This window comes from Neofelis nebulosa, chromosome 16 (genome assembly GCF_028018385.1).
Source record: "Neofelis nebulosa isolate mNeoNeb1 chromosome 16, mNeoNeb1.pri, whole genome shotgun sequence".
Lineage (NCBI taxonomy): Eukaryota > Metazoa > Chordata > Mammalia > Carnivora > Felidae > Neofelis > Neofelis nebulosa.
The window spans coordinates 27,330,924-27,344,800 of NC_080797.1; positions in this window are offsets into that span (position 1 = coordinate 27,330,924).

Here is a 13,877-nt window from a genome sequence, read left to right on the forward strand (position 1 = left end):
ATTTGTTTTCAAAGCTCAAGAAACGATTTGCCTTATAGGGAGTAGGATAAATGGTAAGGAAGAAAGACTGCTTTTCACTTAGCTTTTATCTGTAACCTTTGAATTTTCAAACCTGTATATATATATATATATATATATATGAGATGAATTTTTCAAAGCGCGAAACCAAGATGACCTAACTTAATGTAATTTGATTAGTTTATTATTATTTTTTAATTTTTTTTAACGTTTTTTTATTTATTTTTGAGACAGGGAGAGACAGAGCATGAACAGGGGAGGGTCAGAGAGAGGGAGACACAGAACCTGAAACAGGCTCCAGGCTCTGAGCCGTCAGCACAGAGCCCGACGCGGGGCTCGAACCCACGGACCGTGAGATCATGACCTGAGCCGAAGTCGGCCGCTCAACCGACTGAGCCACCCAGGCGCCCCTAGTTTGATTAGTTTAACTGATACAATTTAGTTTAGTAGATGCTATATTAGACATGTTTGTCATAATTCTCTAAGAAGGAAAAGTAAGATACAAAAGAATTGGGAAGAAAGAAGTGCATGTATCATTTTTGGAAGTCAAGATATTTATATTTAGGAAAATCTTCCCAAATACTACTGGAGTTCAGAGGCACCTGGCTGGTTCACTTGGTAGAGCGAGCAACTCTTGATCTCAGGGTCATGAGTTCAAGCCCCACATTGGATGTGGAGCCCTCTTAAAATTAAAAAAAAAAAACAAAAACAAAAAAACAAAAAAAACCTACTGGAGTTCAACAATGGGTTCAGCAAGATTTTAAGTTATAAGAGGGGCGCCTGGGTGGCTCAGTCAGTTGAATGTCTGACTTCAGCCCAGGTCATGATCCCCTGCTTTGTGGGTTCAAGTCCCATGTCGGGCTCTGCACTGACAGGCTCCGAGCCTGGAGCCTGCTTCAGATTCTGTGTCTCCCACGCTCTCTGCCCGTCCCCCACTCTGTCTCTCTAACTCCCAAAAATAAATAAACATTAAAAAAATTATTAAAAAAAAAAGAGTTTAGGTTATAAAGAGTCCATTGCTGGAAAAACAGGTGGAAAATTCAGCGGGAAGGGAAAGGTCCCACAGACAATGGTAAATGCAAATCAACCAGTAAATATTTAGGAATTAACTTCACTTTGGACATGTGAGAGCCACTCAAAGAGAATGCATATTTCTGGGGGGCCTGCGGGGGGCCACTCAGTGAAGTGTCCAACACTTGATCTCAGCTCAGGTCTCGATCTCAGGGTTGTGAGTGCAAGCCCCCATTGGGCTCTGCACCGGTCGTGAAACCTACTTAAAAACAAAAAGGAAAGAAAAAGAAAATGCACATTTCTCAAATTTAGCCATTATAAAACAATACTGGTTGGGAAAATAGGACATGTGACTGTGACCCTAATTCTTGAAATAACATGGTGCCACATTATTTTCACAGTTTTTTTTTTTTTTTTAAATGGCAGAAACTTGTCTCATAGGAAGTCCTTCCTGCTCAGAACCTTTATATATAGGACAGGGTCTATGTAATATGTAAGAGCGAGCTCCCCGTGGACACAGAGAGTGACCCTGGAGTCCCATCCTTTCAGTGCTTCCCCTCCCCCAAACATCTCCACGAAACACTGGTTAAAAGCCAGTGATAAATGTCATTTGACATATTTGACCTCCTATTCATGGAATTTTAAAACGAGATGAGATTAAACTGAAAAGGTCAGATCTACCATCAATCCCATTTACCTTTGCAGTTTTAGAGTAAAATGAAAACCAATAGTTTCCAAAGGGTTATTTCTAACTGTAACAAAGTGGTCTTTTCCATCATCCTCTGGCCCATCTTTCTTTCTTCCTTTCTTTCTTGTAATTTCTACGGCCAACATGGGGCTCGAACTCACGACCCCAAGATCAAGAGTCACACGCTCTACCCAGCGAATCAGCCAGGCATCCCCTCTGATGCATGTTCTTTTCCTTCTTCTTCTTTTTAATGTTTATTTATTTTGAGAGAGAGAGAGAGTGTGTGGGAGCAGGGAAGGGGCAGAGTGAAAGGGAGAGAGAGAATCTCAAGCAGGCTGCACACTGTCAGCACAGAGCCCAAGGCGGGGGGCTCCATCTCACAAACTGTGAGATCATGACCTGAGCCAAAATCAAGAACCCAATGCTCAACTGACTGAGCCAACCCAGGTGCCCTGGTGCCCTGGCGTGGCACCTGGTTGGCTTAGTTGGTAGAGCAAGTGACGACACTTGATCTTGGAGTTGTGAGTTTGAGCCCCACGCTGGGGGTAGAGGTTACTTAAAAAAAAATTCTCTCCGTGGGCAACAGGAAAGAACCCAGAATGAAAGAACTCTGAAGCCCTCTGAGAAATCACGGAGACCTTAGCACAGTGTTGTGAGGTTTTTCGTCTTCTGTCTACTGAAAAACCAACAGAACCAGTGGAATAGGAAAAATACTGAGATAAAGGTTTTATTTACAACAAATATGACCAATCATAAGTAGTTACCACTCGTGCTATGCGAAAGTTTGCACAAATGTAACGAGGAATAAACGCAGAACTAGTAGGTTTCTCACAGTGAACAAGTGTGAAATTGAACTCTGATCTAACCTGTTCCTTGCCTAGTCTTCCCCACATCTGCTAGGCATTCCTTCTAGTTGTTCAGGCCAAAACTTTGGAGTCATTCTTGAAGGACCTTTCTCCCTGTGTCATATCCACCTGCAAATCCTGTCATCTCTGTCTGCAGTATACATACGGACTCTGACTCTACTCTGCTCATTTCACTGCTGGCTGCCTGCTCTGAGCTGTTGGCATTATTTTCCACGGGGACTATTGAGTAGCCCCCTAGCTAGTCTCTCTGCTTCTTCAGAGCAGTGCCCTTAAAACATGTCATCACATGCCACTCCCTTGCTCAATACCCTCCAATGGCTCCTACTTTATTCTGAGTAAAATCCAAATATGTTACAAAGAAGGCCATCAAGGCCCCACATGATCAGGTCCCATCCCCCTCCCTCGCCTTGACTTCTCCACTCCACTCAACTCTAACCAATATGGAGGTCAGCGTGGCGAAGTCTGTTCCTACCTTCACACCCCTGCTTTTGCCTCTCCCTCTATCTGGAGCACCTTTCTCCCAGATAGCCATGTGGTTCATTTCTTCCCCAGCTTCAGGTCTGAACTTGAACATCAGTGTCTCAGTGATGCCTTTATCAGAACACTCTCCCCACTACTCTGTATCTCCTTTCCTTGCTTTATTTCCCTCCGCTGCATTAATCACCATCTGGCATGCTCTATACTTCCCTTATTTAATCAGTCTGTTTTAGAACATAAGCTCCATATGGGTAATCAGGAGTTTTATCTGGTTTCTTTGCTGCTGTATCCCAAGTGGCTAGGCCAGTGTCTGGCCAGCTGTAGGTGCTTGGTAATAATAATAACAAAGCCAGCGTCCTAATGAGTGTTTCCTGAAGCCAGTTGCTGTTCTGATCATTCTATATACATTACCTCATCCAATCCTCATAAAAAACCTTGTAGGAAAAAAAAATCTGCAGTGTAGATGTTATCTCATTTCCAAGACAAGGAGGAGGTTAATGGTATTGCTCAAGATTACACAGCTAGTAAGTATATAGACCAGAGTTTGGACCCAGGAAGTCTGCTTCAAGGCCTCTACGCTCAACCCTTGTGCTATACTAGCTCTCATAATAAGTAAATTTCTGCTGAGAGAATGGAAGACATTCCTGCTACAACTATCCACCTAAGCCTCTGTGCACGTTTCTACATGATGGATGTAACCAATAACAGGTTACCCTTCAAAATATATAAGGAAAGTAAGACTCATAGACTGCTTTAGTCCAGTCTTATCCAGACTTATATAGTCAATATCTTTATCCAGACTTATATAGTCAATATCTTTAACATGTGGTTAGAAGAGATAAACCCGAGAAAACACAGCATGTAAACCGTGAAAAAGATTCAGCTCTCCCAGCAATAAAACATTTGAGTATGACAATATTAAGGCATCATGCTTAAAAATGTAAGTGATGAAAACAAAAGTTGGGGAACAAGCTGACTTACTAGGTTGCTTTAGAGAGCAATCTAGAAGTAGATTTCAAATATTATTAAATCTTTTTGTGTCTTGACCTATGTATCATTTGTCAGGACTCCCTTGGTTTGAAGGTGACAGAAATCCAACATAGACTGGCTCAAGCGAAGGGAATCTATCCAAGAGAGTTGATCCTGGATCCAAGAGTTCAAAGCACATACCTGGGGATCTGAGCTTCTGGGCTCTCCCCCTCTGGCTTTGTTTTCTAGCAGCCTTCCTCTCTTTCTTTGCTGGGGAAGAAGCCCTGCCTCCTCCATGTTGGCAAAGAGCTACACAGCTAACCATCCTTAGAAAGATTCCTAGAATCCATAGCAATCCGACAGAATAACTCTGAGAAATCTACTTAGGTCATATGCCCATTACTGAGCAACCTCATGTTCAAGTATGGGGTACTCGAATTGGCAAAGACAATGCTGTGTGTTGACTAGACGGTTTCATTTCTTCCTGGGCAGCATAGAAGACTACAGTTCCCAGGGGCCCTCATGTCTAGTGAAAGCATGTGACTAATTCTGGCCAATGAAATATGGCAGAAGTAAAGTATACAACTTCTGAGCTGGCTCCTAAAATGTACCCCCTCCCCCAATCTTCCCTACTCTCTGCTCATTAATGGTGGACAGGTCTAATGAAGGGCCCTAAAGAAGCCCTAGCGAACCCTGAAGACACTAAAAGGAAGGAACTTATATATGAACTTCTACTTATAAAAGGGCCTTCCCATGTCCCACCCCCTCTATCTCCCAAAAACTCTTATCAAGCAATGATATGACCAAGCAATAAACCACCGAGATTTGTGGTTTGTTGTTATCACTCTACCATGACCAAATTGGCTCAAATGCCCACCCCAGGGATAGGACGGGTGGGGACTTTTGCTTGAAAGCACATCAGAACCATAAAGTGGAGAGAGGCTGTTCCCAGTGGAAAGGGATGTGCATCAAAGAAGGAACAGATGAATACCTCAACCCAATTATCTTGTGTTTGTGATTAGTCCCAAGTAAATAACCCAAAAGGAAACTGAAGTAATTTGAATAAAGATGTTCATTGCGGAGATATTTGTTTATTTATTTAATGTTTATTTAATTATTTTTGAGAGAGAGAGAGAGAGAGAGAGAGAGGGAGGGAGGAAAGGGCAGAGAGAGAAGGAGAAAGAGGATTCAAAGTCGGCTCTGTGCTGTTAGCTTGGAGCCCAATGCAGGGCTCCAACCCATGAACCATGAGACCGTGACCTGAGCTCAAGTCAGATGCTTAACCAACTGAGCCACCCAGGCGCCCCCAGAGATATTTATAATAACCACAGATTGGCAGTGTCCCCAAAGCTAAAAACATAGACGTGACATAGACTTTGACAAAGGAAAGTCTATCAGTATAATGTACCCATTGACACATAGAACTCTATATGGGAAATAACGTTAATTGCTGGCTCAGTCAGAAGAGCACAGGACTCTTGATCTCTGGGTCATGAGTTTGAGCCCCATGTTGGGCATATAGCCTACTTAAAAAAGAAATTTGGGGGGCACCTGGGTGGCTCAGTTGGTTAAATGTCTGACTCTTGATTTTGGCTCAGGTCATTATCTCACAGGTGGAGGAAGTGGCCAGGCGTCCAGAAAATGGCCTCTAGAAGATGGAAAGAGTAAGGAAATTGATTCTCTAGAGTCTCCAGAAGGAAGACAGCCCTGACAGCACCTTGAGTTTCGCTCAGCGAGACCCATTTCTGACTTCGGACCTCCAGAACTGTGAGATAGTAAACGTGTGTGATTGTAAACCTTTGTGTTTGTGATGTTTTGTTCCAACAGACACAGGAAACTCTTCTCCAGCCTTCGGGATAAGTGCCGTATAGCTCCTCATCATGCTATACACAGAGACTTCTGAGCCGTCAGGGCCCAATGTGGTGGGTGTCAGAATCACCAGGTGACATTTACTTATTTATCTGGTAATTCATGTGTTTATTATGGAATATTTCAATAGCAAAAATATGATAGATGTGTAACAAACATCCACGTGTGTTTACCACTGGAGAAATAAGAATTTAGTGATCCTGTGACTTCAAAAAAATTGAAAAGCCTGTGTAGTGATTGTAGATCTCCTCACCATTAGATTCTATAATTCACCTTTTACTATGTGTCTTATTACACAATTATTCATCTCTCCACCCATCTATCCATCCATCAAATCGTCTCATTTTTCATGCATTTCAAAGTAAATTACATTGGTGCCTGGCTGGCTCAGTCAATAGAACATGCAACTCTTGATCTTGGGGTTGTGAGTTCAGGCCCCACGTTGGGCATGGAGCCAACTTAAAGGAAAACAAAGAAACAAACAAACAAAAGTTCCATAAACATTTCTGTACAACTTTGAGTCTGTGTGTGGTCACCTGTTTTCATTTCTCTTGGGTAAATACATGGGAACAGATGTGCTGGGTCATAGGTAAGGTGCATGTTCAATTTTATGAGGAACCGTCATACATTTTCCCAAAGTTGTGCCATTTTTTAAAAAAGTTTTATTATTCACTTTAAATAATCTCTACACCCAGCGTGGGGATCGAACTCATGACCCTGAGATCAAGAGTTGCATGCTCCACCAACAGAGCCAGCCAGGCGTGTTGTGTCATTTTTAAGCTTCTACCCAAAAAGAACTTTGGTTACTCTATGTTCTCTTCAACATTTGGTGTGTTCAGTCTTGAATTTTAGCCATTTTGGTGGCAGTGTAGACGTATCTCATTGTGATTTTAGTTTCCCTGCTGATCAAATGATGGAGTCCACCTTTTCATGTGCATATTGGCTATCCATCTGTCTTTGTGAAGTGTCTTTTCAAATCCCTTGCCTATTTTTAAAATTGGATTGTTTTCATTCCTGGGTTTTAAGAATGCTTTTTGAATCCTGGATACCTTTCCTTTGTCAGATATATATTTTGAGAATACTTTTACTCAGTCCGTGGCTCATCTATTCATTTTCTTAATGATGTCTTTTGATAAGCAAAAGTTATAAATTTTGATAAGTCTATTTTATTGGCTTTTTTTCTTTTATGGTTGTTGCTTTCTGTGTCCTAAGAAACCTTTGCCTATATTTGAGTGATGAAGACATTCTGTGTTTTCTTCTAAAAGCTTTAAAGTTTTAGCTTTTCTATTTAGGTCTAGGATCCATCATGGATCGATGTTTGTATATGATGTGAGGTAAGAGGTTGGGGTTTGTTTGTTTCTTAACCTCCATATGGATATACAGTTTCCTGGAAATATTTGTGAAAGCACATTCCCTTCCCCACTGGATTCCTTTTTTTTTTTTTTTTAATGTTTATTTATTTCTAAGAGAGAGAATGCGTGAGCAGGGGAGGGTCAGAGACAGAGGGGGACAGAGGATCTGAAGCAGGCTCCGTGCTGATAGCAGACAGCCTGACACGAGGCTCGAACTCACAAATCACGAGATCATGACCCGAGCCAATGTCAGATGCTTAACTGACTGAGCCACCCAGGTGCCCCTGGATTGCTTTTATGCCATTGTTGAAAACCAGGTGGCCGTATATGTGTCTACTTCTGGTAGGACCTCTGGGTTTTTAAAGCCCCTCAGGTGATTCTTTTTTTTTTTTTTTTCAACGTTTTTTATTTTTATTTTTGGGACAGAGAGAGACAGAGCATGAACGGGGGAGGGGCAGAGAGAGAGGGAGACACAGAATCGGAAACAGGCTCCAGGCTCCGAGCCATCGGCCCAGAGCCTGACGCGGGGCTCGAACTCACGGACCGCGAGATCGTGACCTGGCTGAAGTCGGACGCTTAACCGACTGCGCCACCCAGGCGCCCGCCCCTCAGGTGATTCTAATGTACACCCTTGGGGTCCTGACCATTTGCTGGTAAGGTGGTTCATGATTTAGAAGGTTGAAGGGGAGATGCGTGTCAGCGTATTGTAGACATGGCAATGTAGTGAACTGTATGCAAATTTTGCAGGGTTAAGGTGGGCGGTGCAGCTGTGTTACCTGGTGGTCAGGGAGCAGCAGAGAGAGTTCTCTAGAGCTTGACTGATGTATTCCATCAGGAATCTAGTGGTAAGGTTCAGTGGTGAGGGTGAACTGTGCCACCTTAGCTAGGCTACCTGCTTCCCACCGTGATGACGTGATGGCCATGGGCATCAAGGCAGGCGGCCATTGATCCTTAGAACCATTACTGTCTGTCCTCAGCCAGAGTACCTGTGACTCGAGAGCTGATAGACCTCAGGGGCAGTTTCCAGACCACAGGGCCACCAAAAGTCCCCTTGAACGATCACGTTCAGGATTTTGAATGATCCTCAACGACACGCTGAGTGATGCCTCGTCTGATCTCAACCCTGATGTGCAGTATATGCTGCCGGGGTACGGGTGGCTGTTCAGGAGGTAGAGGATCCATGCATTCCTTACCTTTGGGTGGACTTGAATTTCAGCCAACTCGGTGATAGTCTTGCAGAATTGCTTAGACCAGCAGCAACCAAACTGGCATGATGCAAAGTTCCCAGGCCATGGGGCTTTGGAGGTGGGGCTTTCCTGCCACCCTCAGCTAATGCGACAGGATACCTACCGGACAGTTTGGGCTGCTCAGCTGGCAAATGTGAATATACAACTCTTTGAAGACTGCGATGAGGTAGGCACTGAACCAAGAGAGCTCCAGGCACAGGAGCTGGCTGTCAGCTGATGGGAACTACCCTCCCAGACAACCACTGGTTCAGTAGCAATGTCTCCCTGACAGAGTCATATACGTTAGCCATTACGTGTTTCCTCACATGATGTCACAACAGAAGTCGCTTAGGCTGGGGACTTCTTGAGACAGGCTGGAAGAGTTGGCTTTGAGGATATAAAGTTAGAATGGTTTAGATGGAGGTCAAGGACAAGTTAGAAATAAAGAACAATCCCTGAAATAAAACACACAGCGAGGCTGGTATGGGAGGAATCCCAACTCTTTTCTGAAGTCCCTTGGGGCAATCAGGGTGGGAAAATAGGGCATGGGCTGTTCAGATTCTTGATCCCCAAAGAAACCCTAGATTCTAGAATTCCCCGGGGGAAGGTGCTCCTAACCCACGAGCCCAGACCTTTTTACCTTTCGTCTTGAGGATACACGGATGTGTCCAGGAACATCAGTCTGGATCACCAAACTACACTTCTTGGGATTGGCCTGGAGGTGGCGCCCTTGCTGTTGGTCTGGAACCACTGCACGGAGGCTCAGGCAGGTCTGGAGGAGGATGTTACCCCGTGGAAGATGTCCTGAGGGCTAGCCTGGTCCCTTTCATCTCCTGGAAGAGAACAGGGGCATCGCCCAAGCCTAAGAGCACTGCCACGTCTTTGAATTGCTCCAGGTCTAACTTGAAATCTGTGTTTAAATCCCATCCCCTTAGATCCAGAGTGATCTGGGTTCTAAATACGCCACCCTGATTTCTTCGTAAAACATTTCTTTTTTTTTTTTTTAATGTTTATTTATTTTTGAGACACAGAGAGACACAGCATGAACGGGGGAGGGGCAGAGAGAGAGGGAGACACAGAATCGGAAGCAGGCTCCAGGCTCTGAGCCATCAGCCCAGAGCCCGACGCGGGGCTCGAACTCACGGACCGCGAGATCGCGACCTGAGCCGAAGTCGGACGCTCAACCGACTGAGCCACCCAGGCGCCCCATCGTAAAACATTTCGAATCTGGCCTTACCACGAATCCTTCCATGACACAGCTTAAAAATTCTTTTGATTAAGGGGCGCCTGGCCAGCTTAGTCGGAAAAGCACGCAACTCTTAATTGCAGGGTTGTGAGCTCGAGCCCCGCATCGGGTGTAGAGATAGGTTAAATAAGTCAAACTTAAAGAAAAAATTCTTCTTGATCAAAATGTACTCCGAGTGTTCAAAGGCCAAAGGTACAGCTGACATCCTTAGGGAAAGGATTGCAAGTAGGGCTAGATTGAGGATCCACTATATTTTCCTCCCCTGAGTCCTGCAGCCTGGCCAGCCCCCTCCTCAGTTATGTTGAGCCCAGGGTCCCCTAGTGGAGGGGTCAGGAAGGAGGCAGAGCTACCGGCAATCTGAGGCCCCTTGCTAGATGTGCTTCTGTTTCTTCCATCTCTGGGCCACTGCTCTGGCCAGGGGACCCCCTCTCTGCAAACAGGTTGAGGCATGTCTGCAAGACTGCCTTCCATTCCCTGCCTCTGTGATCTGCTTCTAATTTTCCAAACAGCAGAGCCTGTGAAATTAGGTCCAGCCTGGCCATGACTGCCCTCAAGCGTGATCCACTGTGTGCGCGTGTGTGTGCCTGTGTGTGTGCCTGCGTTCCCACGGCGGGGCAAAGCGGACCCTTTCCTTCTAGTCTCAGTCCACGGGTACACCATCCCAGCTGAGGCGTGGGGAGCTCTCCCCATTGCCTCTTATTGACTCTATGCCTCCAGCATCAGCTGGCAAATGAGTCCCATGTTTCATTCACCACCTTCCCTTCCCCTAAAAAAAGGTCATTCGTTTTATGACCAAGCTCACATGCATTCACTTTGGAGTAAAGCAAATAAATGTTTAATAAAAGCTGGACTCTCCTAAGACGTTGGCTTTCTAGCTGCCTGGCTGCGAAAGCGGCATTCGTGAGGGTGAGGAGATAACGAAGGGGCCGATGTTACTCGGGGTAGCTTTCCACGGTCAGGAAATAAAAATATTCCGTCCCCGTACCGCTCAGGGAAAATGACCTGTTCGGAAGACCAAATGGGGCTTGGATATACTTGCACTTTCTCCACTGCCTATTTGCCAGGGCTGTTCAGGGAGCAGCGAGGTCCCAAAGAGTATGATGGAGTCCCCGGTTAGAAAAAAAGCTTGTGTGTCACTGCCCCCCCCCCGGAAACTAAATTTGTTTTGTACTGCCAGGCCCACGGGGGCGGGGTGGGGGGGGGTCCGGATTCTTGAATGGTGCGCCTGTGGTAGGGAGGATCAGAGGCCACCCTGTCTGTCACTGTCCTGACAATCTCAGAAGAATGGCACCGGGTGTGGCTGAAGGCTGGCAGCTGGCTGCTTCTAGGATGGGTGTTCCCAGTGGCTTCTGAGACTCGGGAATGAAGGACTAAAAATCACTGTGAATATTTGAAAGCATAAAGCCTATTTTCAGGCAAAGCAACACTAGCTGGAAATGTGCGTCTCTTGCCAGTTTGTTTTATCCTTGCCCTTTGGGTTGTTATTATTATTATTTTAATCTCTTCATTCCCTTCGCTCAGAATGAGGGAGGTAATTGATTTCCTTATCAAGATGCCGGGCGATACATTTTTCACGGCTTTCAGGGCACATGGCAGATCTAAAACCATTGTCTGGCTGATGCAGGTTTCAGCTGCAATCATTTTTATCATCAAGGTAAACCTGCTGGCATATGTTTTTTTTCAAATTTTAATCACAAGTGTTGTCTTTTACCGGTCAAATAAATGATAACGTTCTTCACTTTGTGATTGCGTTATCCAAAAATAAAAAAGGGTTTTTAACAATGATCAAAATGAAGCTTGTTAGATCATTTCTAATGGTAATGAATTGGTTCCTGAAGATTTGATTAAAGACAAAACTAGGTCAGTTTAAGCAGAGTCCAAATGAGACAGAAAGAAAGTCCATGGAGGGGAAGGAAAAAAAAAAAAAAAAAAAAAAAAAGGAAGGTGTAGAAGCAGAGACACAGTAAAAGAAAAAATTTGAAAAGTATCAGGGCGCCTGAGCAGCTCAGTCCATTAAGCGTCTGACTTTGGCTCAGGTCATGATCTTGCGGTTCATGAGTTCAAGCCCTGCATTGGGCTCAGCGCTGACAGCTCAGAGCCTGGAGCCTGCTTCGGATTCTCTCTCTGCCCCTCTCCCGCTTGCACTCTGTGTCTCTCTCTCTCTCTCAAAAATTAATAAGCATTAAAAATACTTTTTTAGGGGCGCCTGGGTGGCGCAGTCGGTTAAGCGTCCGACTTCAGCCAGGTCACGATCTCGCGGTCCGTGAGTTCGAGCCCCGCGTCGGGCTCTGGGCTGATGGCTCAGAGCCTGGAGCCTGTTTCCGATTCTGTGTCTCCCTCTCTCTCTGCCCCTCCCCCGTTCATGCTATGTCTCTCTCTGTCCCAAAAATAAATAAAAAACGTTGAAAAAAAAATTTTTTTTAAAAAAAAAATAAAAATACTTTTTTAATTTTGAAGAGTGTAAAAATCACAAAGAAAAATAGATCCACAAATCACCTTGCATATTTTCTCTGTTTCTCTGTGTCCGTCTCCGTGTGTGTGTGTGTGTCTCTCTAAATCTTAGAAAAGGGACTAGAAAGTTTACTAATGGGCAATAACAGTTATCAGAATTATCAGAGGTAATAATAGTTAATAATATAAGACTGGCTGGCTTAGTCCATGCAACATGTGACTCTTGATCTTGGGTGGTGAGTTCGAGCCCCACGTTGGGGGTACAGTTTACTTAAAACAAAACAAAACAACACACTGTCATCTGAAACTAAATTTTTTGCTGAAAGGGTGAAGAGAACTGATTACAGAAAGCCTAAAGAGGGGCACCTGGCTGGCTCAGTCAGTAGAGCATGTGACCCTTGATCTCGGGTTGTAAGTTCGAGCCCCACATTGGGTGTAGAGATAACTTAATAAAATTAAAAAAAAAAAGAAGACTTGAAGCATACCTATAACTTTCCCCCATTCCTTAAAGCACTTACGTATTTCTTACTAATTTTTATCAAGATATAATTCACATACCGTAAAATTCACCCTTTTAAATAAAGGTACAATTTAGTAGATTTTCGTGTATTCACAAGGTTGTGTAACCATCACCACTATCTGGTTCCAGAACATTCTCATCACCTCAGAAAGAAGCCTGGTGACCATTGGCAGTCACTCCCCATTCTCCCCTCTTCCATTTCCCAGCAACCACTAAGCTACTTTCTGTTTCTATGAATTTGCCTATTCTGGACATTTCGTGTGAATGAATCATATAATATGTGGCCTTTTGTGATTGGCTTCTTTCACTAAGCATAAGTTTTCTAATCGTGGACAAATACACTTAACTTAAAATCCATTTACCATTTTATTTATTTATTTTTTTTTTTTTTAATTTTTTTTTTTTCAACGTTTTTTTTAATTTATTTTTGGGACAGAGAGAGAGACAGAGCATGAACGGGGGAGGGGCAGAGAGAGAGGGAGACACCGAGTCGGAAACAGGCTCCAGGCTCCGAGCCATCAGCCCAGAGCCTGACGCGGGGCTCGAACTCACGGACCGCGAGATCGTGACCTGGCTGAAGTCAGACGCTTAACCGACTGCGCCACCCAGGCGCCCCCCATTTACCATTTTAAACATTTTATTTATGTACTTAGTTATTTTTAAGCATTTAAGTTTTTAATTGTTTTTATTTTGGAGAGTGAGCAAACGGGGGATGGGCAGAGGGTGAGAGAGAGAACCTTAAGCAGGCTCTGCGCTCAGCACAGAGCCCAACTCCAGGCTCCATCCCTTGACCCTGGAATCACGACCTGAGCTGACATCAAGAGTTGGATGCTCAACCGACTGAGCCACCCATCTGCCTCCATTTTAGGCATTTTAAAGTGCACAGTTCAGGGGCGCCTGGGTAGCTCAGTTGGTAAAGCAGCTGACTTTGGCTCAGGTCATGATGTCGTGGTTTGTGACTTCAGCTCAGGTCATTATCTTCCGGTTTGTGAGTTCGAGCCCCGCGTCGGACTCTGTGCTGACAGCTCAGAGCCTGGAGCCTGCTTCGGATTCTGTGTCTCCCTCTCTCTTTGCCCCTCTCCAACTCGCACTCTGTCTCCCTCTCTCCCAAAAATAAGAATAAACATTAAAAAATAAATAAAAATAAATATTGAGTGGGGCGCCTGGCTGGCTCAGTTGGTGGA